At 41.2% G+C, this 10,683-nt stretch overlaps 1 long non-coding RNA gene across 1 annotated transcript; it reads right to left on the bottom strand.

The window, feature by feature from the left end:
- Positions 1–231: 231 nt before the first annotated feature.
- Positions 232–9,078, bottom strand: LOC120373940. Its single transcript, XR_005585816.1, has 3 exons — positions 8,919–9,078; positions 7,957–8,735; positions 232–386 (listed from the first exon to the last, which is right to left on the bottom strand). It is a non-coding gene; the product is annotated as an uncharacterized LOC120373940 (long non-coding RNA).
- Between the last annotated feature and the right edge of the window lie 1,605 nt (positions 9,079–10,683).

Raw genomic sequence — 10,683 nt, 5'->3', positions numbered from 1 at the left:
GGGAGTTAACCGTTCCTACAAGTCCAACATGAAGACAAATTAGGTGCAATAGCTCAATCTCCTTTTGGGTAGATTTGGCTGTGTCAGAGCACAAGTCAGATATTTCCCAGATCGGTTAATCAGTCCTGTGCACCTAAAGAACCAGTAGTAGCCCAAAACAAATTCCAAAGGAAGAGAGAATTTATACTGAGGTGGAACAGTTTGAGAGACAGCACAATGTACTACCTTGCATAAAGGAACTCTTGCTTCTTATTTCATCATCTCCCCAAGGCTTTGTAGCTGAACTAAAAGATCTTTCTAGTGGCAGCAGGAACTTTCAAGAGATGTTGTTTACGATTCTGATGTGTCTAATGGCTTTATCTTGTTTCACTCAAACCACGATATTCCTATTAAATTAAACAAACCAAGCACAGTAAAGAACATTCCCAAATATTTCGAACTAAGTATCTGCCTACAAAAGGGCAATAAAAGATGTGATACGTCTTGATAAATAAAGAAAATTGACATCTTGGTAGGGAAGAATGAAAATGTTTCTCTTTGCTCCCGATTCCAGTTGAAAATGAAAGTGAGTATGGGCAACCTGTACTTCATCTGTTCAAGTGACTGATACAACAATTAATGATCTCTCATAATGGGCAATTTAAGTGAAAGCTTAAATTTTTTTTAAAGACTGTAGCTATTAATGGGTCAGAAGAAAAAAATGCTTATTTACAAAGGTGTGTCATCTTTTGGCAACTCTGATGTCAGTTCTCAATAGAGCCACAGTCATTCACCTGCAGTTCTATTTATGGCATTACTTTTTTGCAAAACGAGAAGTGGCTATTTAGGTTTCAAGCTGTGGTTGGGGAGCTGTAGTCTACTGCCATTTCTATCTATCTTTAAAAAAGCCTAACACCCCTCCCACCTCTAAGCTATAAAAATGGATGCAAGCCACAGAATTATTTGGTTTCTAAAATCTTTAGGCCGAGACAGTGTGTGTGCACATGCATGTTCATGGTGCCTACTACAATGGGGTCATGACCCTAGATTAGGGCCTTTATGCAGAATTGCAATGCAAAGAAGAATTCACATCCCAATCTGGGTTTTTAAAATTTCAAAGTTCAGCGGTGTTTGAATGTTGACATTAAATTCAAGCCTGTGTCCCACATTTTGGTATATTTCCTGCTCTTTTTCTTCATCCTTAGAGTTTACTTGCCTTCCCTGCAATTTATGGCGCAGGGATACACTGACCTGACATTCAACATATACATTTGAAAAGGTCAGGCAGGCAGCACGCTATATACTGCCAAAAATAGAAAGAAGTTCATTAAACTCTCCTAGAATCTTTGACATGAAAATCATATTAGAGATGTGAGGGAAAATGCACAAGAAGATTCTATTTTCTCAACACCACTGAAACAACTGGAAGGAAAGAGCATGAAAATAAGCTAAACGCCTTAGGAATGTAATATTATGCATTCATGGCTTTTCACAAGCTCTTCCCTGGACCAGTGTGATGTGGTTGATTATTTTAAGATTATATTCATCCTTAGTGGCTATATGGTTATTCAAACTAAGACACCAAAAGACAGAAAACTAAGAATGCTGGGCTACATGATTACTGAAGGATCTGTAAATAGACTATCACTCACCACTGAAAGGAGTCTCTTATGAATCTACGCTTTCAAGGTTCACTGGAGACTAAACATTGCTGGCTAAAGCTGAACATAATCATTCTATTATCTGACTCCTTACCATCCCCTATGCACTACATAGAGGAATCTGCTGGAGTTGTGCAAATTTATTTAATGGGAATGGTTCTTGTTTTATAGGAAGAACCCCAAATATACATTTTTAAATGTGTCTGAACTATAGTGTATTAAATAATTACTAAAATTTTTACTTGAAATATCTGACTTTTACTCATTCATTGGTGATAACAAAAGGGAGAGACTTCTTATTGGTTGGTTAATTAGAAACATGTATCGTATGTACTAGCTGTCTTGGGGCAAGCCGATTCCCTTCATTTTTCTTGTTTACAAATGACAGTCCAATTAGAAACACACTATTATCAGCTGCTGTCCATCTGGTAAAGCTATTCCTAATTGTAATGGAAATCTATTACAAGCTCTAAGACTAGCCAGCCTCTCCTTTAATTTGTTTTTTACTCTATATTAAAGAATACCTATAACAACAAAAATACACATCATCATGTAAAGGATTAGGATTGGGGGTGGGAATAGGGCACAAGAGGAAACAGTGGAACAGAGGCTGAATACATATTAATGCAATTTGCCAAAAGTGAGTGAAAACCTTCTATTCTCCTATCTCCCAATAAATTTAATTCTTAAAAATGGCCAAAGTTAAATCTTCCATAAAGATACCTTGGAGAAGAACTACAAATGGAACCTACGTTTTAAGCCTGTCTCCTCCAATAATGATCCTCTTATCCATGAAGAGCAAATCATCTTTAAATAATTAATAAACTACCCATTAAGAATGTTTTAAGTATCAGGTTTAGTCCCTGTTCTTGTATCCTGAGTTTCACACTGATCTTCAACATCCAGTTATACCATCCTTGGGTCAGCATTATGCAGCTCCCTGATTACAGTACTGCATAGTGAAGTTCTACATCATTACATTTCACTCTACATCTGTTAAATTTCCACTCCCACTGTAACATAGATGCCTGCTAGATAGAACAAATTCATGTCTACTAGTCTGGGTGATTTTCTTTTCCAAGATCCTTGCAGCTGCTGCATTCTTCTATTCAAATCGACAGTCTTTCTTCCTCTAGAGCAGTGATTCTTAACCTTTACTGCAGCCTGCATCCCTTTGGCTCTCCTAAATATGTTCTCGTACCCCTTATCAAAAAATCATTGAAGTAAGTCAGTTCTTTAAACCTAGATATATCATAACTATAGAATGAAAGAGAGAGAATTCTATATTTATTTTAATTTTGCAGTTAAACTTTAACACAGTAATCGTTAAAAATGTATAATGTTAATAAATACATAGGTTTGATGAAACAAAGTAGTTGTACTTACGTGACCGTGCTTAATTTGTGTTTTCGATGATTTACCTTCTAAAAAATCTGGCATGTCTCACATCCCCAGAAAGGGCATCTTGTACCCCCAGGGGGTGCGTGCACCCCAGGTTAAGAACCACTGCTCTAGAGGGTGACGGAGTAGTCCAGATTTGCTCCTACTTCAACTTTTCTCCCATAATATGAGAGATTCTTCCTTTCACATTTTTAAACAAAGGGACTGATATTTCACATTCTTCTCTCTTGCACTATCACTCTTCTTCCAAAGAATAGTCTCTTAGATATTTTCATTCTCTTTAAACAAGTCATCATTAGAGAGAGACTACTTTGCATGGATGAAACTGAACTGTACCACAGTCTACTGGATTAGAAAATTCTTCAGGATTTAATGGGGTTTATCTATTAGTTTGTTTAATCATCTCAAAACCAGCAAGTACCTAAATGCACAATATAGAAAAGGTCATTATTATTTTCTGGGTCCCAAAAATGATTGGACTCAGCAGCTCATTCTGTTCAAACTGTTTCCACTTTTTAAATTAAACAATAGTAAAGCACGGAAACCCTGATGGTACTGCTGAGAATTAGATTCTGTGTCCCTGCTACCAGCTCCTTAATATGGATTGAGAAGAAGAAAGTCAGAAAAAGAAAATTTTCCATTTTACTTATAGACTCAGACTTCAAGGTCAGAAGGGACCATTATGATCATCTAGTCTGACCTCCTGCACAATGCAGGCCATACAATCTCACCCATCCACTTCTATAACAAACCCCTAACCTATGTCTGAGTTACTGAAGTCCTCAAATTGTGGTTTGAAGACCTCAAGCTGCAGAGAATCCTCCAGCAAATGACCCGTGCCCCATGCTGCAGAGGAAGGCGAAGAACCTCCTTCCCGACCCCAAATATGGCGATCAGTTAAACCCTGAGCATGTGAGCAAGAGTCACCAGCCAGCACCCAGGAAAGAATTCTCTGTAGTAACTCAGATCCCATCCCATCCCAGACCACTGGGCATAATTACCTGCTGATAATCAAAGATCAATTGCCAAATTAACTGCCAAAAAGTTAGGCTATCCCATCATACCATCCACTCCATAAACTTATCAAGCTTAGTCTTAAAGCCAGATATGTCATTTGCCCCCACTACTCCCCTTGGAAGGCTGTTCCAGAACTTCACTCCTCTAATGGTTAGAAACCTTTACGTATACTTCTTAATGCTGAGAAGTATTTAATCTTAGAGTTCCCTTGGTGACTCACCACTGATGGGCACAAAAAGGCAGCTGAACAATTCCCTCTGGCAGAAGACACTACTGATCTAAAGGGAGTGGGTCAGCAATGCAACATTTACACAGTTATCTTGCTATGATTTGGTACATTGTGCTTCTCCCTACCTCTTAGAAAAGATCTAATAGCACAGATAACCATCATTTTTACAAAACACACTAAAGAACACTTGCAGATAGATTAACTTAATGGAAAGAACTCAAAAGAAACAGTTCTCCTTATGCATTAGCCTGGATTTCTTGGTGTTTATTCATTGAGATGCCCCTTCTGTAATTTCCAGTATGTAGGTCCTTCACTGACACTTTAGTACCATTCTCCTGCACTATTGCACTTTCATTTCAGTGTCTCTAAGGTGGTGATCTTTGTACATTTGAAAGCTAACACTTTAAATGACCACTAGTCCAGTGAGGCCTGGAGGTATAATGGGGGTAAGAAGCCACTAAAGTAGACTTTACAACTGCATCCTCCCTTACAGTAAGTGCTCTAGCAAGATCTCTATTTGTTTTATTTTGTTAGCTAGCTAGTAGAGGTTTTTACTGTTTCCTGTGTGCAAAAAGCAAAACAAAAACAAACCCCAAAACCAACCCCCCCACAAAAAACCACCTCCTTTTTACATAGTGGTCTTCTAGCACAATTGCAGTAAGATCACCTTGTTGAAAGCATTTTTAAACCTTTGGCATTACTTGTTGGCTTCTAGACTAGAAACATAAGTGGTGTGTTAAAACACGTTAGCTCATTTTTTAAACACCACTTAGCACCTCAATTAGACAGAGGCTGATATGTTCAAAGCCACCTAAGGGATTTGGATGCCCAATCCTCATTAATTCTATTTAGTGAAAATTGAGCATCTAAATCCCTTAGAAGCAGGCTTAAAAAATTCAGCCAAAAGCCAACGATGTGTTAAGGATTTGCAAACTAGTCACTGTAAGGGACCAGGGCATAGGCAGCCAGGCTAACAGTTTATTCCTGGGCTGGTGCCATGGAGTCAAGGGGTAGCCATAAGGCAGTGGTCAGCAAGCCTGGGTCAAATGGCTTGCAAAGGCCAAAATCAGTAGGCAAGATTCAGGCCATGGTCGATGTCTGAGCATCAGGAGTAGCTATCAGGCTAGAGTTAGGAGGCAACAGTTTGGGTCAGTCAGGCTGCGTGTACAGATCAGAGAGCGAGGCTGGGTCTGGCAAGCCAGAAATCTGCATTTGCCCATACAGCTTCCTGGTGCACCCTCCAAGGTTAAAGAGGGCTGCTGTCACTCTGACCCTTCAGGTGGTACTTTCTGAGGTGCTAATCTCCACAGTGCCACTGGGATGCAACTCTGCCTGGCCTCCTTGTGGTGGTATGGGACTGTCAGCTGCTCCAGGCACTGCAGACCCCGGTTCCAGTCCCTTGGATCCTTACAGTCATGGTCTGCCTTTGGGGACTCAGGGTTTTTTAAAATCACTGTCTATGCAGAGGGCTAAATAGCATTAAAATATGCTAATTAATCAGTTAGCTAACATGTTTTAAATGCCCACTCATCATGAGAGTTCAGACTTTGAAAACACTCTTATATGAAGAGCCTATTCACCTCAAGTGGCTATCTGAAGTCCGTTTGACTACAGACTTAGAAAAAAGAACCCTATTGTAGTATATTGATGCCTGAAAATGCATTATATGTGGTGTGCTGCAGGAGTGCACTGTATATGAATAGAACACTACAAAAATTAGATTAACAAAAGGAAGTTCTCTGCATAGTGATTACTGTTAGGGGAGTTAGAAACTGGTGCCTTTTTAGAACAGTGGTATTATCATTAGGATGACAAGTAGGAAAGAGTAAGGCTTGATAAGGGGAGGGATATGCTGTAAAATGTGATGTAATAGAAAGATACCGTGTATGTAGAAGTAAATGATATTTAACTATGCTGGTCAGAAGGTATTTTAGGGTCTTAAGTAATAGTTTATGAACCTGGGCTAGAACTTTACTTAAACATTTTATCGGTCTTACCACCCAGCTAAATTAAAACTATGACTAAATTTCTCCTCTGAATCACTGCTAATTTGCAGTGTTTTTCCTCGGGCCATATACTTGCTGTAACCAAAAGATGGCACCATTTCATCTGTCACTGAATCACAGTACTAGCTTCAGAGTTATAATGATGCAAGGCATATTTTTTTACATATAAGTACATTTAGAAGACTACATGGAAATAAGCAGCATTCCGAAAAGACTTCTAAATAGAAGATGAGCTCTTTAGGTGTACTGGCTTTAGGCAGCAGGCGATCACTGCACCAGTCACAGCAATAAAACTTAAATGCTCCTAGCCTCTGGAGCAGATGCATTAATCTTGCTGTAATGCATGGCTCTCATTGGTGGGCAATATATTCCCAGAACAACACTTGTTGCTCTTGAGTCTTTGTGATTTTTCTCTCATCGTCCCCTATCCAGTGTTCATTGGTGCCCCCCTTACATTTGGTGATGGGTGAACACAAAAGCCTTGCTGAGGGAGTATCAATAGGAGAGAGGCAATTGATAAAGTGCCAAGGCATATAAAGATTTTAACAGCTGGAAGGGAGAGACACTTGGGGATATTACCTGCTACCCAGGAGATTCTGAGCATCAAGTCAGCATTGTGATGAAGGGGGAGGAAGAGAGCACAACACGCTTTGACCGAGGACCCTACAAATTGTGATCCCCACTTTACATAGGCACTGTAATTTGCCTTAATTCAATAATATTCACTTGAAATCTACTATGTCCACTCTAAACAGTGCAAAGCACTTCTAGTATCTCCTTTCACTAGACACCTCCTTAGGCTGAATGTTAGTTGAGGGAGATGGGAGAGAATGCACTGAATGAATCTGTAGCATCTGATCAGGACCTCCTTGGATAATGGGGAAGGGCGAAGCCCAGTTTGAGTTATGAAAATTACCTGTTGTCAGCAACTGGTCACAGCAGTGGGTATAGAGGAACTCGCACTGAGCCCTGTTCTGTGGCAGGTGTAAACAAGGGTAAGCTGCCTTGCGTACTACTTCAAAAACCTGTTGGCTTTTTAGGAGGAGGCCAAGTAGAGCTACCGGATCTATTATTTTTTATTTTATTTATTTATTATTATTTTTTGGAGTCTTCTCTTGTGTCTTAGACAGCTGAAGCCTGCTCTACCTAGTAACACATTCCTGAAGCAACTCATCTTCTGCCCTCCTTCTCTCCCCTCCTTAGCTTTCCTTTTCACTCTCATGAGTCTCCCTTGGGAGTCAAACTCTTTCCTTCTCCTGTTACATGTCCTGTCAAACCCCTTTTGCCCCATAACTCATAACCCTCCACCCTTTCTCTTAAAAGCTCCCTTTCCCCCTTTCTCTTCTGAGGTTTCTCCTTTCCTTCTCTTCCATTGTCCCTGGCAGCTCCTAATATAATTTAGAGGCCTCCTAAGTCTGCTTTTCTTTCTCTCTCACTCCCCCTTCTGTACCCCTGATGGTTTTCATAGTATGATGAGTGGGACTGAAGGAATGGGGCAGTCAGGTTTCATGGGGGACCTTGGTTTGAGTGATAACTGGCTCAGGAATGCAAGTTGGGCCAGGCTCCTGATGGACAAGCACAGGCTCCTCAGCATTTAACCCTGCCTTCTATGGATGCTTAGTAAAGATCTCATACAACTCCCCCTTCCTGCCACATCACTTACTGCTTATGAAATACAGTGCAGCAGTTTGTCAGAAGCTCTGAAGTGCAGCAACTAGTAGCGTAAACCATGGTATGTGGCCTGGCAGCTGCAGGAACTTTGGATTCTTCGAGGAACCTCTTCATATTCCCACTTGTGGGATCCAAGGTGTCTGTGCTGCAAGCTTCCGGAACCTTCTGGAAAGCAGTGTCACTCGCTCATCCATTCCCATTCCATCTTAGAGGATGTTGCAAATATAAAAAGGAGGGGAGAGTGACCCCACCAGCCTTCAGTTCCTTGTCATAACTGAAGGTAGCAGTTGGGTTTTTCCTTTCAAAGGAAAAGAGGAGATAGCCTGGGCTTTGTATGGCTCTGTAGAAGTAGGACCACCTCCTCATAAAGCCTAACTGACAGGGAAGGGTCCTTGGGCCCAGTTGCCTAAGCTGGCACTGAATAAGCCCAACATCTCCTTCAAAAGTTGTTCTGCAGGAACGGGTTTGGCTACCTTACACATCCCTGTCAATGGGGGAGGCTTCTCAAGCTGTTCACTGTCAAGGTCTCTGGGTCTGTCCAGGTTGATGTAGGAGGGATGTATATATGTGCTTAAACTGACTCATTGGCCTTTGGCTCCAGTTTCCAAAGGATCTGGATATGCAGAACTTGGATCTAATAGCCAAGCATGGATTGTGGGAGCTGCAAACCCCAGATCAGGATCCAGCAGTTAAGTCTGAATGTGAGAGCCATACAACCTGAGGAGCTGTAAGTCCCAGCTCTAGACGTGGCAGTCAAGCACAGATCCAAACCTATTAAAAAAAAGTAAAGAAAAAAAACAAAGCTGAATACAGTTTTGTGGCTGACATGCACAGATCTGGTTCCACAGTCAGAAACCAGGCCTGTATCTGGATTTAACAGCCAAACATGGTCCAGATTACACAACCAAACACGAAAGATTACCAAGCATTATTGTCAAGAAGGGATCAGATTACCTGGGATTCAACTAGTATGAGGATCTTACACCTCTGACTGTTGAGTCATTTCTATCCTCAAGCTGTCCAGATCAGTGGAGTCCACAACTGCAGTTCCAACGCCATCATCGTTACATAGCTGCTCACCTTGCAGATTTTGTGCTCAACATAGCCAGCATGGAGGTCCTCACAACAGTAAAAAAGGGAAACAAATTACACGATTCTGATCAGATCCAGGATGGTGCATCTCTCGCTTACAAGGTAGTGTTTTAGTATTTTGGTTCCAGAACTGAGAGTTTCTTTGGTTTGGGATAGGACCATCTAAAATTCTGTTGGGCTACCGGCTCATCTCTAAGCAGTAGAAGTATAACTAGATTAAAATGAAGAATTAGATAAATTCATGGAGGAAAGGTCAGAAGAGACCATTATGATCATCTAGTCTGACCTCCTGCACAATGCAGGCCACAGAATCTCACCCACCCACTCCTGTATCAAACCTGCGTCTGAGCCAGTGAAGTCCTCAAATCATGATTTAAAGACTTCAAGGTGCAGAGAACCTTCCAGCACGTGACCCATGCCCCACGCTGCAGGGGAAGGCAAAAAACCCCCAGTGCTTCTGCCAATCTGCCCTGGAGGAAAATTCCTTCCCGACCCCAAATATGGCGATCAGCTAAACCCTGAGCATGTGGGCAAGACTCACCAGCCAGACACCCAGGAAAGAATTCTCTGTAGTAACGCAGGTCCCACCCCATCTAACTTCCCATCACAACCCATTGGGCATATTTACCGCTAGTAGTCAAAGACTAATTAATTACCAAATTTAGGCTATCCCATTATACCAGTCCCTCCATAAACTTATCAAGCTTAGTCTTGAAGCCAGATATGTCTTTTGCCCCCCCTACTCCCCTTGGAAGTCTGCTCCAGAACTTCACTCCTCTGATGGTTAGAAACCTTCATCTAATTTCAAGTATAAACTTCCTGATAGCCAGTTTATATCCATTTGTTCTTGTGTCCACATTGGTACTGAGCTTAAATAATTCCTCTCCCTCCCTGATATTTAACCCTCTGATATATTTATAAAGAGCAGTCATATCTCCCCTCAGCCTTCTTTTGGTTAGGCTAAACAAGCCGAACTCTTTCGGTCTCTTTTCATATGACAGGTTTTCCATTCCTCGGATCATCCTAGTAGCTCTTCTCTGAACCTGTTCCAGTTTGAATTCATCCTTCTTAAACATGGGAGACCAGAACTGCACACAGTATTCCAGAGGAGGTCTCACCAGTGCCTTGTATAACGGTACTAACACCTCCTTATCTCTACTGGAAATACCTCACCTGATGCATCAAGACCTCATTAGCTTTTTTCACAGCCATATCACATTGGCAGCTCACAGTCATCCTGTGATCAACCAATACTCCGAGGTCCTTCCTTCTTCTCCTCTGTTACTTCCAATTGATACCTCCCCAGCTTATAACAATAGTTCTTGTTATTAATCCCTAGATGCATGACCTTGCACTTTTCACTATTAAATTTCATCCTATTACTATTACTCCAGTTTACAAGGTCATCCAGATCTTCCTGTATGATATGCCAGTCCTTCTCTGTATTGACACCTCCCAACTTTGTGTCATCCACAAACTTTATTAGCACATTCCCACTTTTTGTGCCAAGGTCAGTAATAAAAAGATTAAATAAGATTGGTCCCAAAACCGATCCCTGAGGAACTCCACTAGTAACCTCCCTCCAGCCTGACAATTCACCTTTCAGTGGGACCCGTTGTAGTCTCCC

This window comes from Mauremys reevesii, linkage group 10 (genome assembly GCF_016161935.1).
Source record: "Mauremys reevesii isolate NIE-2019 linkage group 10, ASM1616193v1, whole genome shotgun sequence".
In the NCBI taxonomy this organism is placed as follows: Eukaryota; Metazoa; Chordata; order Testudines; family Geoemydidae; genus Mauremys; species Mauremys reevesii.
The sequence above is the reverse complement of the archived record's forward strand: the minus strand, read 5'-3'. Positions and strand labels throughout refer to the sequence as shown.